Below are 19,376 nucleotides of genomic sequence, written 5' to 3'. Positions count from 1 at the left end.
TGGTCCATCATCAAATGTGAGATTTACAAGGAGGGAAAACAGTACACCTCTCTGAACAGTGTCTGGGAGGCTGTGGTTGCTGCTGCACGCAATGTTGATGGTGAACAGATCAAAACACTGACAGAATCCATGGATGGCAGGCTTTTGAGTGTCCTTGCAAAGAAAGGTGGCTATATTGGTCACTGATTTGTTTTTGTTTTGTTTTTGAATGTCAGAAATGTATATTTGTGAATGTTGAGATGTTATATTGGTTTCACTGGTAAAAATAAATAATTGAAATGGGTATATATTTGTTTTTTGTTAAGTTGCCTAATAATTATGCACAGTAATAGTCACCTGCACACACAGATATCCCCCTAAAATAGCTATAACTAAAAACAAACTAAAAACTACTTCCAAAACTATTCAGCTTTGATATTAATGAGTTTTTTGGGTTCATTGAGAACATGGTTGTTGTTCAATAATAAAATTAATCCTCAAAAATACAACTTGCCTAATAATTCTGCACTCCCTGTAGATTGGATTGGAGGCTTAATTATCTCAGAGGATATTTTTATTCAATTTTAGTCTACATCTACACCACTGTTCTAAAGAGTTGGGACCATGCAGCATGACTTGAGCATTTTTCTATTTACGGTTGGGATGAGAGGTATGGAAATGCTTAAAAATCTCATAAAGATTTGATCAAAGAACCCAGTGTGTATTTGGTTAACAACCCTAATTTCAACATTATAATAAAATCATATTGGTTTCTGTCTATCAGATACAAAATTACTAAGAAATATATTCTGGTACATTAGTAACTGTGTGCAGAGGTCCATAGATCTCCATTTGTCATTCTTGTATATATTAATTTTCAGAACCATATAATCTGCCCTTTTGAATAATGAGAATACGCTGTTAAGAACTCTCACTCACACTTCTAATTAGTGATATTCTAACTGTCTAGGTCTGAGACATAATTGATTTTTTTTGCCTCATTTGACAGGGAATATTTACCAGTTGCCTGTTTTGTGCTTCCAATTTTGTGTTACTGAATTCATTATAGGTGCATAGAAGTAGCCAAATCATGCTTAGTTTTAATAATGAATGATTTCTAACACATATAGTTTAAACATGCCAGCTTTGTCCTTTTTTTGTAATTGAAATAAAGGAAAGGAGCCTCTCTTTCTACTTTTGTAACAGCACACACACACACACAAAATTGACATCAGTATTTCCAATAGATTGACAGAGAGTATAGATCTAAATAAGCCCTATTTAGAGGTAAAATGCATTAGATACCTTTACCATGTCAGTGTTCATTTCTATGTTGTTCCTCTGATCTATGTAATATCCATTTTTGATCAAAGTTTTTTATTACAAACTTAGTATATGAGCCGTCTGTGCACACCCACAGCCCACACAATAAATCTCAGGTGGGCTTATTTCTTGAAGAGCATTTCTGTTGGCTACTTCTACATCCATTTAACACACCCACTATTGCATAGATTTGCAAATCAGAGGCATAGTTTAGAAACAGTTAACCAATCATAGCTAGATTGCTTTTATCATATGCACAATACAAAGGAACTTAAATTGTTTTGTTTGGAAAACTATGCAAATATAAAGGCAAAACATGGGTAGTTTGGCAAGTTCTGCTATGGTTAAGGGACCTTTGAGATCTATGTTCAGGTAACAAGAAACATACATGGGAAATGATTTACATGTCAGTGAACTACATACAAAACAAAAATACATGTAAGATCAGAAAACTTTGCATGTAAAGAACATTTGTTGAAAGGCAAATGTTAGTAAGTTGGACATTAAACTAAAAATACAATTCCCTATAAAGGGTTATATTACAAGTGGCGCGCTAATGTTTGACTGGGTTCTGATAAGCAATATCGCGGCTGCGCTAACTAGCTAGCATATTACAAGATGAAAGTAGTTGGTTGCGTTTAAGGGCAACGCTCAACTGATTAGCACACCTGAAGACCTAGTGGCAGACCCGCCCCAAGTTTCCGGCGATCCGGAAACTGAAGTTAAGAAGCAGCAGTCGTAAGACCGCTGCTCCTTAACTTGTCCGCCACCTTTTTGGTTGCGGACTGCAATCATCCCGATCAGATACGATCGGGATGATTGACACCCCCTGCTAGTGGCCGATTGGCCGCAAATGCGCAGGGGGTGGCATTGCACAAGCATTTCTTGTGAAATGCTTGTGCAATGTTAAATGCCGAAAGCGTATGCTGTTTGCATTTAGCGATGTAGGGCGGACATGATTCGCTATAATGAATCATGTCCGTCCGTGGTTTAATAATTACATTTAAATAAAGTATTACACTTATATATATATATATATATATATATATATATATATATACTGTATATATATATATATATATACTGTATATATATATATATATATATACTGTATATATATATATATATATATATATATATACACTTTCTGATAAAATATTAATTAATTATTAATCATTTTTTATAAGGGTTAAAAGGTATATTGTATATGACAAGTTATTTCACTGGAATAGACTATGATGTGTGTGTGTGTATATATACAGGGGTTGAAATTCTCAGTGGTGTGTCTAAATATGTATATATGTATGTGTATTGATGTGTTTATATGTGCATATAAGTATTTACATACATGTATAGATATATAAACATACACACTTTGAAGCCCTTTCCCCTCAAATACATTTAAACATGAAAAATCATTTGTATTCAATTTTAATATATTTACTATGTTTTACTGTGTTTTTACTGTAAATATTTTACATTCCAATGTTTTTCACTTAGAAGAAAATATGTATATGTACATGTATATATATATATATATATATATATATATATATACATATATATGTATATGTATAATAAGTAGAGAAGACAAGCACTCCAGATAACGCATTCGGATAATCACGAATTATCCAAATGCTCATGCCTAGTAGCCAAACATATCCCAATATCACAAAAATATGGTCTCTAGTCCTTCAGAGTAAAAATTGGACAACCCTGCTCAGAAATATTATAATGAAATTAAAAACACAGCAAAATAGAGGCATATCTCATTAAACACTGGTTTAGATTAACTGCACTTTGCTGTGGCTTCAAGTTTATAGCTCATATACAATGCAAAGGTAATAGAATTCAATAAAAAAGGGGATGAACCTCAAGCTTTATGCAAGCTGCTCCCTGCCTCCTCTAGAAATGTATACAATACAAAGCGGCATCTTGCCGAGACATCCATTCATGAACAATGTCCCTGTCCCATAGACTCCCTGATGGAATATACACCTAGCGCCTGTGTAATCCTATATGCTCCGGTTGTCTTGACCTCTAGCTGTCAATAAGGAACTCTAAGAATATATGGATGTAGCCTGAGCGCCTCAACTAGAAGTGGGCTAGGATGTGAATAGGTAGTACACGTGTATTTATTAATGACAATAAATGTTGACAGTTAAAACAATTAAAACAATAATTAAAACAAAAGTTTAAAACAATAAATAATATGCAATATGCAAAGGTACCTATGTGGAATATTCAAATAGTACATTAACATGGATCCATGTTTATCAACATACAAAAAGACTGGTAACATGTGACAGTAGACAATCTTGATAATAATATGCGAATAAAAGCTGTATATATATATATATATAAAAAGTACCACTAAAGAAAGTACCACTAAAGCAGTACTACACCTTGGTACACAAATGGGGCACTAAGCGCCCAGCGGGGTCTTGGCCGTGGTGTAGTGAGAAGTCACAAATTGTTCCTATCAGCTGAGTGTATTGGAGTCCAATATAGTTATGTTATAGATGATCCCCCATTAGTGATGGTGTAGGAGAAAAAAGGGGGTGTAACTGAAAGATCAAAAAATAGTGCAAAATAGTGAGAGAGAGAAAAAAAAGGATAATCCTTCAACAAGTCTTGAAAAAGGCCTGTGAGAGGCCGAAACGCGTTGACCAAGCATCTGGTAAGCTTTATTTCTACATCTATATCTACTTTGAGCATACTACACTATATTGATTATCTTTCACAGATAAATCCAGTTAGGAGCAGATCTTCCACAGATAAATCCAGCTAGGAGCAGAACATCCACTAAAATCTCTGGATTTCCACCTGTGGTCGCAGCACTAACCCTGCAGCACCCAGCTGCACTAATCTCGCAACACCCAACTGAACCTTGAGAATAATTTTTAATTCACTAACTTTCATCACTTAGACTTACATTGTACCTACGAATGTATTTATCCTAACTTCAGCAAATTCTTTCATCTTTTTTTCATCAATGGCATCTTTTGGCAATTTCTGCTAAAAAAATTCAAATTTTTACATTTTTGTATTTTTATCCTTTGTTGAAGGATTATCCTTTTTTTCTCTCACTATTTTGCACTATTTTTTGAGCTTTCAGCTACATCCCCTTTTTTCTCCTACACCATCACTAATGAGGGATAATCTATAACATAACTATATTGGACTCTACCTAAGTATACGCTTGGAAATTCTACTTCATATTTTCACTGAACCTGGGATTACAAATTACACTCAACTGATAGGAACAATTTGTGACTTCTCCCTACACCACGGCCAAGACCCCGCTGGGCGCTTAGTGCCCCATTTGTGTACCAAGGTGTAGTACTGCTTTAGTGGTACTTTCTTTAGTGGTACTTTTTCTATATATATATATATATTTTATTTGTATATTATTATCAAGATTGTCTACTGTCACATGTTACCAGTCTTTTTGTATGTTGATAAACATGGATCCATGTTAATGTACTATTTGAATATTTCACATAGGTACCTTTGCATATTGCATATTATTTATTGTTTTAAACTTTTGTTTTAATTATTGTTTTAATTGTCAACATTTATTGTCATTAATAAATACACGTGTACTACCTATTCACATCCTAGCCCTCTAGTTGAGGCGCTCAGGCTACATCCATATATCCATAGACTCCCTGACACCACGACATCCACTTCACATTGAATGCCATACAAAATAAGGTTGTAGTTTTAAAAAAAAAAGTTATACCTAAAATTAAAAATTGGAAATGACTCTATCTTGATTTTCATTGTTCTGTATTTGACTCTTTAGGGCCTATTTATCAAGCCCCGTATGGGCCCCAATGTCTCTGTTTCCATGCGAGCCTTCAGACTCACCGGAAACAGGAGTTAAGAAGCAGCGGTCTTAAGACCGTTGCTCCCTAACTCATCTGCCACCTCCGAGGTGGCGGACAGCAATCCGCCCGATTGCATACGATCGGGTTGATTGACACCCCCTGCTAGCGGCCAATTGACCACGAATGTGCAGGGGGCAGCATTGCACAAGCATTTTCTTTATCGATGTGCGGTGGACATGATCCGCTACAGTGAATCATGTCCGTCCGCACATTGATAATTTGGCCCCTTTGTGTAATTTATATAGCATGTCTAAGTATCCTATGTTCCTTTCAAAATAACATTTTCCCCAAGCCTAAATAAATCTAATAAGGGTTTAGAAATATGCCATGCTGATCAAGCAATATACGGTATATCATGATAGTAGGATATTAGTAACAAAGTTACAAAGTGAAATGCTCTAACAGAGCTTTTAATGTGTGGCACCTTTAAATAAAATGGAGGCGTGACTGGGTACCTGCTTTTAAGGACTGCTCAGCAACACTGCAAACTATCTGACGAACCCCCCGGCCAGCCCTAAAGTGGAAGGGGGACGAAACACGTCATCCTGGCAATTGTTTGGCACATGTGGTGGAGCGGTAGTATGTGACAAAACTACCTTGCTGTTGCTCAAGATCAGTGGCCGCATTATGTAAACTGAGAACCAGATAAACACTCACCTTGGAGAGATGAAGCATCTGTTGGTGAGCAAACGTCATGAGGATCAGCAGTTAAGTGGGCAGTAGTTGCTATGAGAGGGAAGGCAAACCTTACCTGCTTCTAAATCTAAAGCTTGAGATAGCCCTGAAGAGGTTTGTGTTTTTGCCCATTTTTACCCCTTTGCAAGAACACCTGAATATCCTGCATTTGATGTTTCAAATAATCGAAATGTATCCATTTCTCTGAATAATTCACTGCTAATATCTGCCCACAAGCTGAAAAGAGGATCACAAGTTTGGGAGCATGCTTTTGCACTTATATGCTCCTTTTTTCCAGGCAGTTGTGGGTACCACTGAAGAGTCTTTTGCTAGGACATTTGTTCACATACTTACGTATATGTTTTTTATGTATTTTATCATTGTGGTGTATTTAAGTATGCTTAGCAGACAGATGCATTATAGCCTATTTTTCTGTACTCTAGTGCGGTCTAGGTCACTCTTTAGTAGTTAATGATTTGTTAACTGCTCTTTTCTTTTTTAATTTTTGATACATAATTATTAGTGACTATCAGCACATTGTTACATAATTACTAGCAGCGTGAGTAATAGTATGAGATAACTCTTTTGTATACTTTAACTGTATTTTAAGGTAACAAAGCAATGGTATTAATATGGATCAAATGGGTTTACACTCACTAGTATGATCTACACTAGCAGGATGACAAGTAATATAGAATTTTACATACATCAGATTTTATACATTCAGTTTCTTACATTTAATCTTGTTTAATCTTGGCATTGGCTTCTCACCCTCCAGAACCCTGGTACATTCTCTGCAGTGGGCAAAATTCACTAAGTTCTGCTTCACAAATTCCTATGTTACTCTATTCAGTTTATTCACTAAAGAATTGAGATATGAGTAAGATATAGTGAAACAGCTGCATAGAATAACAGAAGTGGCGAGGCAGGAGAGAGCTTGCAGTGACTTAAAGAACCAGTCAACACAGAAGATTTGCATAATCAACAAATGCAAGATAACAAGACAATAGCACTTAGGCCCATATTTATCAAGCTCCGTACGGAGCTTGAAGGGCCGTGTTTCTGGTGAGTCTTCAGACTCGCCAGAAACACAAGTTATGAAGCAGCGGTCTAAAGACCGCTGCTCCATAACCCTGTCCGCCTGCTCTGATGAGGCGGACAGGAATCGCCGGAAATCAACCCGATTGAATACGATCGGGTTGATTGACACCTCCCTGCTGGCGGCCGATTGGCCGCGAGTCAGCAGGGGGCGGCGTTGCACCAGCAGCTCTTGTGAGCTGCTGGTGCAATGATAAATGCGGAGAGCGTATTGCTCTCCGCATTTAGCGAGGTCTTGCGGACCTGATCCGCACTGTCGGATCAGGTCCTCAAGACCTATGATAAATAGGGGCCATAGTGTGAACTTCAAATGAGTAGTAGTTTTTTTTTTCTGACAATTTTAAAATTTATGTCTCTTTCCACTCCCCCTGTACCATGTGACAGCAATCAGCCATTCACAAAAGCATAAACACGCTTATTCCTGCACATGCTCAGTAGGAGCTGGTGACTCAAAAAGTTTAAATATAAAAAAACTGTGCACATTTTGTTAATGGAAGTAAATTGGAAAGTTGTTTAAAATTGCATGCTCTATCTGAATAATGAAAGTTTAATTCTGATTGAGTGTCCTTTTAAGCAGTCGGTGCCTCCTCCCTTATTGCCTATACCCCCCTCACTGAATGCTCTTCTGGAACCACTGATACAGCAAGACTGGCTCAAATACCACCTTTAGCAATCACTTCTCTTCTGACTACATATTATCTTTGCAACCTCCATGCCTCTCCCTCTATATCTCATATATGCATAACTATATGGGGATTCAATTATCATTCTGTGGTGGACAGGGGCATACATATTCGCCCCTGTCCGCCCGGCTTCTTCTCTGGCAGGCAGCAAACCGCTGCCCGCATTTAACATTACACACAAGCGATCCTGTGCGCTCCCATGCAACCCCGGACCCCTAACTGTGCACAGCCAATCACGCATGGGCAGGAGCTGTCAATCTCCCCAGTCAGACGAGACCAGGGAGATTGAAATTTTCCACCTAAGAGGTGGAGAACAGGGTAGGTAAGCAGCAGTCTTATGACCGCTGTTTGATAAATCCTGAATGCAGGTTCGTTGTGCGAACTTGCAGTCAAAGGGGGAGAGAAGGGCTTGATTAATCAAGCTCATGGTGGCAATGCGTGCTACAAGCTATATACAGTGGTAGGATTCAGGGCTAGATTTATCAAGCCCTTGCGGCAGCAAGTTCTCACAAGAACTTGCTCGCCGCAACTTATCAAGCAGCGGTCACCAGACCGCTGCTTCCCTAACATCTTCGCCACCTCTATTGTGGCGAAATGAAATCTCCTCGGTCGAGTCCGACCGAGGAGATTGACAGCTCCTGCCCGCGCGTGATTGGCTGTGCGCGGGCAGGGGGCGGGATTGCACGCAAGCGCAAAATTGCGCTCGTGTGCAATGTTAATTACCTGCGGGTAATTTCGCCCCGCCACAGGCGAGCTGAGGCGTACAGGGGCGCGTATACGCGCCCCTGTACGCCTCAGCATTGATAAATCTAGCCCTCAGTCTATACTCACCCATTCTGCAGAACCTGTTCCTAAAATTTAGAAACGGTATAGGTCCTGTATTATAGAGAAATTAGAGAACTTGCTGCTAAAATTTTGGAATCCCACAAGAGACTGTAGCTTAAATTTTAGAATGCTTATATATTTAGATAGATAGATAGATAGATAGATAGATAGATAGATAGATAGATAGATAGATAGATAGATAGATAGATAGATAGATAGATAGATAGATAGATAGATGTGTGTGTATTTTGCTAGAAAAGTTAATAGAGTGATATAAAACTGAGGCAGAAAAACAAAGCACAGCAGTGCATTAAGAGACACAGATCAGAGGCTCAGAGAGCTAAACAAAGTATTAAAAGGGGATGTAGGGGAAGAAAAAGCATTGGCAGGCAGCAAGAAAGAAAGAGAGTGAAAGAAAAAGATGAAAGAAAAAGACAGGATACACAAATATAGACACTGAAAAGACAAAAGAAAACACAAACAAGTACATACAGTATATGTAGAGCTCAGCAATCCTGAGTTTGGAACAATGTTATGTCAAGTGCCTCTGTGTCACATTTCGAGTCACAATTACGCACTGCTTGTTTATAGTTACTACACCATTATCAAACTGATACAGTACTTCCCATACATGATATTCTGTCCTCTCCTGTTTCTTTGACTTGGCTGTGTTGTTTGGGTGAAGTCAGCAACTGATGCGTAACATGTTTTATCCCTATTACTGCAATAACTAGCTTCAGTATTTTTGTATTTAAAACCTCTCTCACTATGGAGCAGGTGTTACAAACTGTACAGGGGACACCTCTGAGCTTGGGAAATATAAGAAAAAGCAAACTGAGGAAATAGGAAGGTACATTTATAAACAGAGACTTGAGATAAAGCTCAGTGCCTGCAAAAATGAGACCAATAAGGTTTGAAAAGCTTTGTGCAAATGAAGAAGCAAAGTGAGAGGTTTTGACGTTTTTATAAGTAAAAAGCAGACGTACAGGGGTTGAAATGCCAGATACAAGTGAATAAGCACAATTTGATGTGTGCAAATCTTGGCACAGATAAACAGGAGAGCCTTGAGAGTTGGATACCTATGCAGAACACACCATATAACAAAAGTTCTCATTGCCCCTTACCTATGTGCTGCTTGTTGATAACCTCTCCTGCCTGGCCAAGTTAATACCCCGACCCTTGCACAGTAATAACCAGTCATGTGGAACAGATGAGACAGCACAGCTTGAGTTACAGGAGTCCTTCCTGTGTCGATCTATTAATAGCCCGGAGCCAGAGCCCACCAGGCAACCATCCCAAACAGATACACTTCTCAGTGGGGCAAACAATGCTGTCTGTAACACACTAACTCAGGGACTGACAACATTCATTCAAATATGCAATGCACTGAGGGGCAAAATAAGGCAACCTAAAAGAGGAAAAAATAGATAAAGTATGTAACACCCCTAGAAAAATAAATGCATGTAGCTTTGGTGACTTAAAGAGGGATAAAATAGTGCAGGCTATGTCATCTGTACAGGGACAACACAGCACAGTCTGACTCCCCTACAGGGTACAACAGTTAACTCTATGCCAGCACCAGATCTGTAAAACAATGCTGTCTGTACAAACCCCATGATCAGTATAGCAATTCAGCATATACCATATCCTATTGAGGGCAAACAATGTGCCATCTGAACGAGGGGTACAACAATACAGGCTGTGTAATCCACACTGTGCAAAACAATAAATCCTGTAGCAGATTGAAAGAAGCAAAACACTGCAGCCTCTAACACTCTTCCACAGGCACAACAAGTTAGAAACCCCAACAGGAGCAAAGTAATGCAGGACCACTCAATGCAGGAGAATTGCATAATAAATAATAATAACTGCATGCTCTATCTGAATCATAAAAGTTTCTTTTGACTTGAGTGTCCTTTAAGTGGACAAAATGCAACCACCTGTATAGTCACAGGGAGCAATACATTGTGTCATTGTGTGCTACACCATGTAGGAAAACAGTGCAGCATAAGCCTCTGCAAGAGGGAGTTATATAGTACAGAGGGTAATGCTACAGATGAGATAAACAATACAGAATTTGGCAGCTCCAGAGGGAGAGAACAACATAGTCTGTGTCATTCAAGAAGTGAAAACAAAGCATCTCTCTCATTTCAGAAACATCTTTTTTCAGAAGCGTCCAGTCTTCCCCTGACCTACTAATCAAGCTCCTCCTTCAACTAACTCAAGAGGCCACTCCCCCTCTAGAGAAAGTACTTCTTATAAATGGGTACATGCTCTGCATTTCTATTTAATATGTGTTCTACATTTAAGCAAGCTGTGAAAATCTAATTCTGTACTTATTTATCATGCAAGTAAAACTCTGACTGATACTTGGTTGGGTAAGGAATTGACTTTTTTCACATTGAGTTATTGTGTGAAATAACCTTGGAACTTAAGTGATCTCTATATACGTTTTTCTTTGAGCCAAATGCAACACATTTCTGCACACTAACACAATAGGAGCTAATAGCCTTTAATAATTCATGCTAATAACTCTCCACTTCCTGGTATTCCTACATTAATAATGCATGCTGCAGAATAAACCCACCACTCTCGATGTGTAGGGGGCTTAAAGGAACATGAAACCCACATTTTTTCTTTCATGATTTAGAAAGAACATGCAATTTTAAACAACTTTCCAATTTACTTCTATTATCTAATTTGCTTTATTCTCTTGATATAATTTGTTGAAAATCAGATCTAAATAGGCTCAGAAGCTGCTGATTGGTGGCTGCACATAGATGCCTCGTGTGATTGGCTCACCCATGTACAGTGCTATTTCTTCAACAAAGATATCTAAAGAATGAAGCAAATTAGATAATAGAAGTAAATTGGAATGTTGTTTAAAATTGTATTCTCTATCTGAATCATGAAAGAAAAATGTTGGATTATATGTCCCTTTAACTGTTACTGAAAAAAACATGACTCCACTTTTTCAGTGTCTACCCCTCAAATTCAGTATTTTAAAGTCTAGTCTTTAAATGCCCAGTTTGTCCCTTACCAGCTGCCCAATCTGCAGTTAATCAGCCCATGAGGTTAGTTTGTGAATGTCCAGTTGGTCAATATGCACCTAGCCAGACTAGAAGTGTAGTTCATGAATGTAGAGAAATTAACTGGCTAGCACCAAGTCTAGTTTGTAAGTCATTAAGTCAAAATTCGCCAATCTGAAATCACATGACACTCCAGACTACTACTGCTAAAAGATTTCACTGGCCTGTGAATGTTCCTTCTTAAATAAACCAGCCCTGTATTTGTGTGTATCCTCTCTAACATATCCGAGCCTGTGAAGTCCCTGTTTCTGTTAATGTGTGATAGTCCACTTCAAGCACTTATCAGACCACATTTCCTATCTGAAGATGACTATCCACTGTGACACTAACCCATCAGCTCAGTCATTGTGTGACTGCTGACAGCTGGGTAATTTAGTCTGTGTGGCAGTGCACTGCTGTTGTTACCTTAAGCAAATAAAAGAATATGCCTTAGGGCATAAATGCACAACTGTTGAGGCTTTGTGTGCATAAGAAGGTGCTTCGAAAAAATAGATAAGTGTGTGAGCATGTTAGGGAAGGTATGTGAGAGCTATGGAGGGTGAGTGGCTGTGTAACGCTGCCAGTGATAGCTAACAAGCCTGTGTGTATATGTGGGTATGTGCTTTCAACCCCACAGAAGGAAGGAGAGATTCAAATATAAAGGGGAAAATGGGAAAATGTAAGAAACAATATGGGGGGGGGGGTTAAACTGAGTGCAGCAGAAAGAGATGTAGCTTTGTAATGGAAGATATGAAATATGACTGAAGTGACAGATAAAATATAAGAAGAGGGGAGAGAAAGATGGAAGTTAAAAGTAGAGCTGGGGACTTAGAATAAGAGATGGGGAGAGGGTTTCAAATCCAAAAAAGATATGGGAAAAGAGGGTGCTTCTAACTCAATGAGTGAGGCTCAGAAGGGGGGAAAGCCAAGGAGAAGAAGTAAGGACTGTGAATGTGAGGCTATATGTGTGTCTGTTTGTCACTCTGGAAGTGTTTGTGTGTGAAGCTACTTTGTATCTGAGTCTGCCCCTTACACTCTCAGCTTGTTTATGCCAATAACTTTTATATCAGTCTTTCGATTATTTCATATGTTTTACTTAAAGGGACATGAAACCCAAAAAAATTATTTTATGATTTAGATAGAGAAAACAATTTTAAACAACTTTACAATTTACTTCTATTATTTAATTTGCTTCCTTCTCGTGTTATCCTTTACTGAAAGGTTTATCTAGGCAAGTTTTATAGCAGCAAAGAACCTAGGTTCTCGCTGCTGATTGGTGGATGCATATATATAATGATTGTCATTGGCTCACCCATGTGTTCAGTTAGAAACCAGTAGTGCATTGCTGCTCTTTCAACAAATGATATCAAGAGAATGAAACAAATTAGATAATAGAAGTACATTAGAAAGTTTTTTAAAATTGTATTCTGAATTGTGAAAGAAAATTTTTGGGTTTCATGTCCCTTTAAATCTATATATATAAATTATTTATTTTTAAAAAAATATTTAAACCACCGTGTGCTCATTTGGGCTGCAGTGCAGCTGCCCCTATGATGATGTGAAGACGTTTCCATAGGAAAAATACCATTACAATTTGGACCAAACAAATGACCCAGTAAACTATTCTCCAATGCCACAAAAAAAAGTGGCTAAATTCATCAAAAACAAAGCTTTTTGCCTATGCACATGTCTAGTCTACAAGATAAAAGTATGATAAACACGAGATGGTTAACTTTTTTCTTGACAATGTTAACGTCATCATTAATGACAACGTAGTGTGCCATGGCCACTTTATTGGTCAGAAAGTGTATTTGTAGAAATTGGATTCATTAGCAAGATAAAACATTGCTTATGCATATACAGGGGAAGGCCCAGAAAACCTATTGGATGTTCCCATGACAGGAGTTAACTGTTTTTCTTCCAAAACATATCTGTAAGTGTGTTAGTATGTTAGTCTGTAGACATCAGTATAAATATACAAGTTTGTATAGATCCATTTGTTAAAAAAAAAAAAGTGAATGATTTTTTAAGATACTTCTTTGTGTCTTATTTTATTAAAATGTGAAGAGTTAGGTGGTGTAGTGTGAGAGCTGCACAGATTAATATACTCTGGAGACAAGAGGCTAAGTGTGCTATCTGCAGCAGAGAATTATGAGCTTTAATGTACGTAAACCTAATGTATGAAGAGGACCTGTTAGGACTGGTCTCTGAGGCCCAATAAAAGCCATTTGAGTATAAAATATTGAGAGAACACTGAATCAACAGGAGGATTAGAACAGGAAGTTGACAGTAATAATTCCAGGCAAGTACAACCTATTTGTTTTTTAGATGATTCCAGCATACCACTTGATATCCATTTGCACCCAGGTTTTCCCCCTAGACTAGATCAACACTTTATCATCTCAAATGTGCTTGTCTCCTTTAGACCTTTCTGTCTAACTACATCATTCCTGCACCCACCCATTTCAGACCTGCTATTATGAAATCAATTTTGTTTCTCAAAGTGAGACAAACTTACTGTACATCCCCAAATGAGACACTACTTGCTGCAAATCAGATCCAGTTGTCCCAAATATTTAAAATCACTGCTTTACATATAAGATGCACAAATGTACACAATAAATCCTTTAGTTATTCTCATGTCCCAAAGAAATCAGACGCAAATATGCCCTCCCCTAAAATAAGATTATGCTACTCCATCATTCAACTCCATAAAGGAAACACAAAATTAAATTAAAATAAATAAAAAAACCTGCTCCATATGCTTAAAGTAGATAATTATTTGAGCAACAGCCCCCAGCCCTGTTTGATTGGCAGATTCTAAATAATACAAGCAAAATTGATAGTAGAATGCCTTATATGCTCTCAGTCTAGCCACTTTACAAGTATATGGCCAAATAAACCAATCAGCTGATCCATTCTTTTGTAGGTGTGGCTGAAGGCGCTCATTGTCTTTCCTATTTTAGGATAAATGTTATTATGTAGATTCCACAAAGCAAATGTCTAGCAGGGAAATAATACATTTTTTCTGATATAGAGCAATTACATTTTTTATTTTATTTTGTAATGTGGTATTAACGTGCTCCCCGGATAAGACCCTCCTTTGGCTCCTGCTGGAATAGGTTTGGGCCTGCAGAGAAAATGTTGACCTATTTATCAATCTAAACTTGGCCTTAAACCGTTTTTCCTACTTTAAAATGTTAGTGATAATTACAATACCATAAACGACTTATATAATTGATGTGGTTAGAGTCTTTGATAAATGTTTTCAGCATTTTAATGTATTTTTGACACACAAAAATAAGCTACACAGAAGAGACACAGTAGGGATCTGAATGCAGACACAGTAGAAATCTCAATCAATCGGCAAAATGAGAATTCATCACAAACTGGTACACTTCTTTATATAAACCTAAAAATTAGCTGTCTCCATTTCAGCTGGTCTGTTGACGTTATATATTGATATATACATAAGCAGGGCTCCATAAATCTATGGTTCCCGGGCTTGATAGAACCTCAAAAAATGTGTGAGCCTTGCTTTGCTATGGTAATCAAGGAGTTAAAGGGATATGAAACCCAAACATTTTCTTTTGTAATTCAGACAGAGCATACCCTTTAAAAAAAGATTCAAATTGACTTCTATTATCAAATTTGCTTAGTTCCCATGATATTCTGTGTTGAAGAGAAACCTAGGTAGGCCTCTAGAGCACTATATGGCTGCCATCTAGTGCTCTTGCAAATGGATAACATTCTTGTAAAACTGCTGCCATATAGTGCTCTAGAAATGGGCCGGCATCTAAGCATGCATTCCTGCTTTTTAACAAAAGATGCCAAGAGAATGAAGAAGAAAAAAATGATAATTATACAAGTAAATAAGAAAGTTGTTTAAAATTGCATGAAAATAAACATTTTAGGTTTAATATCCTTTTAATTTGCTGCACCATGCCTATTTATAACATTTAAATAACCACAGTGAAGTGAACGGAAAAGTCTTTTTTGTTGTTGAATATCCAAGATGCTGTTTGGAGCTGTCCAGTAACGATGAAAAGGATTTTTGGAAGAGGATTTACAGGAGCTTAAACTACTTTTTTTTTTTTTTTTTAACTTTTAGACAACTGTATTAGAGGCGGCTCATAAGTTTACAGCATTTTTGTCGACCCCTGTTCTACCCTTGTCACGCTATGTCATTTGGTGTCCTCATTCTTCCCAGCTAGGGATTATATGAAGAGTCTAATCTGCTGTGTGAACTCAAAATACCTCGCTCACATTTTTAACTCTTTATGACCTGCTATTGTGTGTAGCAAAGCCAGATGAATCTGGTAGCAAAACAGTTAAAGGAGTAGCAAGTACGCCCTGATTTGCTAATAACCAGCCATTCATACTGTCAGCTTATGCCAGGTATATCACTGTCCGTATGCAAGAGCCAAGTACTGAACAATCTTCTGTCACCAGCCTGATTATTGTCCATATGACAGCATCCAGTAACCTTTGCTATTACTGTCAAAAACAATAATTAGTATATATTTAAACTCTGAGTCTTTAACTCAATATTTTACAATATTAAAGGGACAATTTACCCAAAAACTTTATCTCATTTAATTTGTTTCCAATTATCCATTTTACCTGCTGGAGTGTATTAAATTGTTTACAAATAGCTCTTTTGCCTTTATATTGGCATTTGAAATAGCTGATTTAGCCTGTAGGTTCCCTACCTACACTGAAAGTTTCTATATTTAGGTATAGGCTATTGACAAACTATGTAAACACAGTCAGCAGAACAAATTACACTCACAATGGGAGGTGTAAGAGATAAAAATCTGAAATGTTAATTTTCAATTGTTCTTTCTAAGTATTGTACAGAGATAAGAAAGGGAAGCATTTGAGTGATAAGATAACGAGATCCGATCTGTCTGCAAGTTTAGCCTATTTTATGGGCTGTGGTTTCAAAGAGCAAATCCAGTTATTTCTTTTGTACAAAGAAGCATAAATGAGCAATTTCCCATACATTTTATATGCTGCAGCTGGTATAACAAGTCATGGGGAACACATTCAGGGAAAAACAATTTTACAGTAAACTGTCCCTTTAAACTAGTTTCTTATTCCTTGTATGTACTTCTTTGAGTTTTCTTCAAGAAAGAGTTTCAGTCAAGGTATATCAATCCATTCTATAAGGAGTCAACAGCCATACACTTGCAAGGCTGACACATTTTTATATGTCCTTTACTCTACCCAGGTCCAGGAGAGAAGAAAATTGGTCAAATATGTAAGGGAAGTTTAAAAGGATATGAAACAGCTCTCCTTTAGTAAAAGAAAGATATATATATATATATATATATATATATATATATGTATATATATATATATATATATATATGCGTGTGTGTGTGTGTGTGTGTGTGTGTGTGTTTGTTAAAGTAATGATAGTAATGATGTTAAAGTGATCACACATTTTTGGATTTTCCATTTTCTCACCATTTCAGGCACAGGACACACACTGCTTTGGAATTATTTCAGAATTGGTCACGGACAGAGACACTAATTTTTTTGCCATATTGTGATTTAATTGGACAAATATAACCATAAGAACATTTACCACCATCTGGACTGTTTCTAAATAAACTACTCCAATTAGGACACGTGGCCTAATTAGGATACTTGGTCTATAAGATCAATTATTGCAAAAAGGTTTTTATTGTGCATTCCCATTTTTTGCATTTATTTTATTGTAACATGGATCCATGATTTTATATGATTGTTATTTTTATTTCTATTTTTAGGATTGTGTATGTTTTTAAGTAGATCTGAGATATTTTAACATTTTTGTGTGGATTAAACATTGATATACATTCTTAAAGTTTACAACTAATTTATAGTTATTATACTATTTGTACATCGATTCCACCAACGTCAACAAGAGAACCTACATTGTGGACACCGCTCTATCAGTCTAACAGGTGTCCCCATTCCCTACCTCAGCCTTTTTTGGCGCTCACCTCCACCCCCATCTATTTTCTACTTTCATATTGGGTACACTAGGGACCCGCTGAGGAGAGCCAGAGGTATTTCATATCCCCTTTCCCTTCTGTTATCTGCGCAGGATATACACTTTTATCGTTAAACATAATAAGAAACAGATTGTGTTAAAAAATCAGCAAACAATTTACTTGTTTTTTACAAAAATTAGCACCTAGAAATTCTCTGCCTACAGGAAGGAAAGGGAGCTGCCATGATGACAGCTTAAGTTCTACTATTGCTTCCTGTCACAAGATTTTTGAAGCAAAAGTCCTCTACTGAGCATGATAAAAAAACAGACTTCCCATTATTAGGGCACGTGTCTGTTAGTTCAAGTGTCTGCTAGTGCACGTGTATCCTGTGAAGCCAGCTCAGCTAAGTAGTTTTTGCTACTTTTGTTTTGATTGTTTTTTACCACATCTTCTGCTAGGCAGTTCACAGTAATGACTACCACTATAATGGTAGAAAGAATCAGAATATTATTTAAAAATTGACAATCATTTTCAGTAGTAATACATACTTTGAATTGTCTTTTGGAAGAGGTGGTATTTGTACATATTTTTTTTCCCATCATCCTCCTGTCACATGATTTTTGCAGTAAAGGTCCTCTACTAGGCATGAGTGAGAAACTGACTGGAGCTAGTGCACTTGTCTCCTAGCAACCACTTATGAGGGAAACCTCCTCTTTTGCCTTCCAACAGAGATTACAGCCCCATGGTGGGGCTGTGACAGGAACTAACAAACCCTGCACAAATTAAGTAAAAAAAATAAAGTAAAATCCTTTGACAATTATGAATAATATATATTGCAATGTTTTCAAAAACCCACTGTTTATGCTTTTTTACTACAGCAATGAAACATACCGTTTTATATCCATATATCCCAGTTTGTTTGATTATTAGCTTGCATTTGTGTGCATGGCTGCTGTTGTGTGGCTGTAGTAGGGACCCAGGTGAGTGGAAGAGACCTTGATGTGGTACCTGGGCTTGTCCCTTTTGGCCAAATGCGGTAACTAACTCTTCCGGTTTTGTTTTTTTATCCTAGCTGAGAGCTTGTTTGTGAGTGCTGGACTTTATGTGTGTTGTATTGTATTGTCTGTTTCTGTAATTCTCCCTAAGGACCTGCACCCTGGCAGACCCGGGGTTAACTGCCTGTGACTCTGCAAACAGAGGAGCTTTATGTGAGTGTATTAGCAACCAAAGCTGGGCCTGTTTGTGGGTCATGGGATGTGTACCCGGTCCAGTCTGGATGTACTGTCCTTATTCCTTTTTTTGCTTTATATCCATTAATATAGAAAATTGTGACCCACCCACCATGTAATTTAGAGAGACCCTTTTATAACACCCCTACATTTTAAGGGTTAAATTCACCACCAATAATACCACATTTCTATTTAGAAATTAATTTATTTTCACTGCTTAACTAAAAATACTGACAAACAAGAGCTCTGCAAGATCACTGGTCTAAAGAGATTGCTACATTGCCTTTGATCTCTTTTTTTATCTAAAGTATGCAACAATTATTTCTTTCAAACTTGCAGGGGTGTCCAAACTTTGCTCTCCAGAGGTTTTGGAACTACATTTCCCATGATGCTCAGCTAGATAAAATGCTGGCTGAGCATCATCGGAAATGTAGTTCCAAAACCTCTGGAGAGCAAAGTTTGGACACCCTAATTCAAAGGTATTGCCATCATAACTGCCAACATTTGAAAACATTTTCCAGGGACACTATGAAGCAGAGAAATCAAGTCGGCAAATTAAGGGAGAACTGACAACGCTCGGCTCTATGACAGTTACCACCCCAAAACACCTAAAGTGAAT

The 19,376-nt window shown here is 37.4% G+C and overlaps 1 protein-coding gene across 9 annotated transcripts in view; it reads right to left on the bottom strand.

The window, feature by feature from the left end:
- LOC128646856 (microtubule-associated protein tau) overlaps nt 1-19,376 on the bottom strand; it is a 169,444-nt gene that overhangs the window by 140,040 nt on the left and 10,028 nt on the right. The window contains exon 1 of one of the 9 annotated variants that reach the window (XM_053699660.1): nt 9,601-9,728. The exons of the other annotated variants lie outside the window; for them this stretch is intronic. The gene's annotated coding sequence lies outside the window, so the exon portion shown is untranslated. Of the gene's footprint in view, nt 1-9,600; nt 9,729-19,376 lie in introns of those variants that run through there. 9 annotated transcript variants of the gene reach the window in all.

This window comes from Bombina bombina, chromosome 1 (assembly GCF_027579735.1).
Source record: "Bombina bombina isolate aBomBom1 chromosome 1, aBomBom1.pri, whole genome shotgun sequence".
Taxonomy (NCBI): domain Eukaryota; kingdom Metazoa; phylum Chordata; class Amphibia; order Anura; family Bombinatoridae; genus Bombina; species Bombina bombina.
Note: the sequence above shows the minus strand (reverse complement) of the source record. Positions and strands in the feature narration are given on the sequence as shown.